Source organism: Diabrotica undecimpunctata, chromosome 6 (genome assembly GCF_040954645.1).
Source record: "Diabrotica undecimpunctata isolate CICGRU chromosome 6, icDiaUnde3, whole genome shotgun sequence".
In the NCBI taxonomy this organism is placed as follows: Eukaryota; Metazoa; Arthropoda; class Insecta; order Coleoptera; family Chrysomelidae; genus Diabrotica; species Diabrotica undecimpunctata.
The window spans coordinates 61,539,763-61,542,320 of record NC_092808.1 but is presented as its reverse complement, the minus strand read 5'-3'; the positions used below and the strand labels follow the sequence as shown (position 1 = coordinate 61,542,320).

Here is a 2,558-nt window from a genome sequence, read left to right as displayed (position 1 = left end):
CGTTGGCGTAACTAGAAGGACATCTGAGAATCGTCTAGGTTTTCTCACGGGAGACTGGCCTCAAAGAGGATATAAATACAATCGGACTGACAGAAAGTGCGAATTGCAGGATCTGTCAGGCTCATACCGAGACAGAGGAACACATTCTGTGAAACTGTCCAGGGAGGGATAGCATACAGTCGGTCCGCCGGATCTTTGCACAAGTATGACATTATTCACGAATTATTTTTTATGTTACGTCTCTTTCCTACTCACAGAAACTAAAACTATTAACTTAAACCGCCTGTTCATACACAACACCATGCATTGAACAAAGACAGCCATAGAACAATGATCTCTGATTGATTCGTCTACTGACAATTGACATGACAATTGGAAATTTTGTTTTGACAGAGTGTAATATTTTTATAAATTATTTTCGTTTGATTTAAATAATCAGTCCTTTTTCATACTTTAAATATACATATTTTTAACAAACAGTTGTTATAACGACTAACCCTTACCTTCGTGTTCAATTTATTAAGGTAAGAATTCATGTATTAGCTAATAACGAATAATAAATTTTTTTTAACCTCTAAATTGACATTAATTATTTAAATATAGCCAAAACTACGTCAACGGACAATATGAAATATTTTTAAAGGTTTTTATTTTTAGAGTATGCCTGGCAAGCCTTTAACTTCTCAAGCTTAGCAACTTGTGTTGAATGTGTTGGAGTATTTCGAATTAGAAAAAGTAAATGGAGGGCCTTTGGAGCCATTTTCGTCTGTTCAACAGGTAACATATTGAAATGTATGTTTGTTTATGAAAATCATTAAACAATTATTTATTTAAGAGAGTAGCTGCTGCATTAAAAATATAACGACGAACAGTATGTACAATTATTAAAAGGAAAGAAAATAATCACATTCTTTCAAAGCCAGGCAAAAGTAGACCTCGTCCGAAAAACAAAACAACTGATCTGTCTGAGGGATCAAAAATGGCAGTGCGTAATACAGTATACGACATGTACCAACAAAGTAAGTAGTTAAAAATTTCTTCAATCTGAATTTGATATACCATAAGATAATGGTATCATGTACCATGATAACCAGAAGGTACTTGTTAATCAATACTTTATATAAATGTATGTTGTAAAAAAGATTGTTGAGAGTAGTTTAAGAAAATTTCTGCTGAATACATTAATGGATATTAAGTCAATTTTCTTGTGAGTTTTTTAATTTGAAATAATTTATAGTTTTATAAAATCAAAGTATTACTTCTTTTTCATTGAACTAGTTATAACAGTGTGGTTTATTCTGTACTTATCTGTTCTTTTTTTTTTTAGAGAAACATGTTACTCTGCAAAGTATAAGTAATGAATTAAGGGATAAAGAAGTTGCATTTATTGGCAAAACACCTGTTAGCATGAACTACTAAAAGAACACGGCCATGAAGTGTTGAGACTACCACCTTATAACTGTGAATTCAACGCTATTGAATTAATTTGGGCAAACTGCAAGTCATATTACAATAAGAATCTTGGTAGAGATGGACATTTTGATAATGCTGTTATAAATATGTGGAAAGAGGCACTAAACCAATGTAACACAGAAATTTGGGAAAAATGTGTGAAACATACTCATGAAATTATTACAAAGTGGTATATCCGAGAAAAAAATATGGTTGACACTAACATTAAACCAATCATAATAGACACTGGTAATATGAGTGGCTCAGATTCTGACAGTGAAGAATTCTTAAATTTATGATTGGCTACATGGCTGTATAGTGTATGAGGCTTCAATAAATATTTAAATTATATTATTGTTATAATAAATTCTTTTTTACCCAGCTCAAGTTTTCTATTTTTTAATTTATTATGCATAGATTTCTTTATTTGAAGTTCGTTGTGTTAATTTTTGTATGACCATTTTTTAAAACAAAGTGATTACTTAAGTCTGAAAACCATATTTAACACTGAATAAACAAAATTATCAAGATGATGGAGCACTGGAGTAGATTTATATTCAGTTTTTTAGATCTTCTTGTAGTGTCTACCCGTTTCGGATTATGGCGACTATCATGACAATTTGTACTTTGCACACTGTTGTCTGAAAATATTTGTTGTGTTGAACCACATACATAGATTCTTCAGCCAGGAAATCTTTCGCCTTCCTGAGCCTCGTTTTCCATCTACTTTTTCCTGTAAAATTAGTTGCAGCAATTCATATATTTCGTTGTTGCTAATGATGTGACCAAGGTATTCTATTTTGGCTGTTTTTATTGTGGTTATCAGCTGTTTTTCTTTTTCCATTCTTAATAAAACGTCCTGATTAGTAACGTAACCGGTATAAGATATCTTCAGGATTCGACGATAAAGCCACATTTCGAAAGCCTCAGTGTTCCTGCAGGTAGTGTCTGTGAAAGTCCACGACTCAACTCCGTACAATAGTATACGAAAGATATAACATGGTAGTAACCTGATTTTTATGGGTGTGAATAAATCATGACATTTGAAAAGCTTAGCCATTTTTGAAATGTAGATTTGGCTTTCTCTATCCTACATTTAATTTCTA

General features: G+C 31.9%; 1 long non-coding RNA gene across 1 annotated transcript; it reads left to right on the top strand.

Annotated features, from left to right (window-relative positions):
- The first annotated feature begins 313 nt into the window (after positions 1-313).
- LOC140442668 (uncharacterized) lies at positions 314-1,397 on the top strand. The gene is made up of 4 exons (XR_011951102.1): positions 314-524; positions 658-777; positions 836-1,019; positions 1,328-1,397. It is a non-coding gene; the product is annotated as an uncharacterized lncRNA (long non-coding RNA).
- Positions 1,398-2,558: the final 1,161 nt, after the last annotated feature.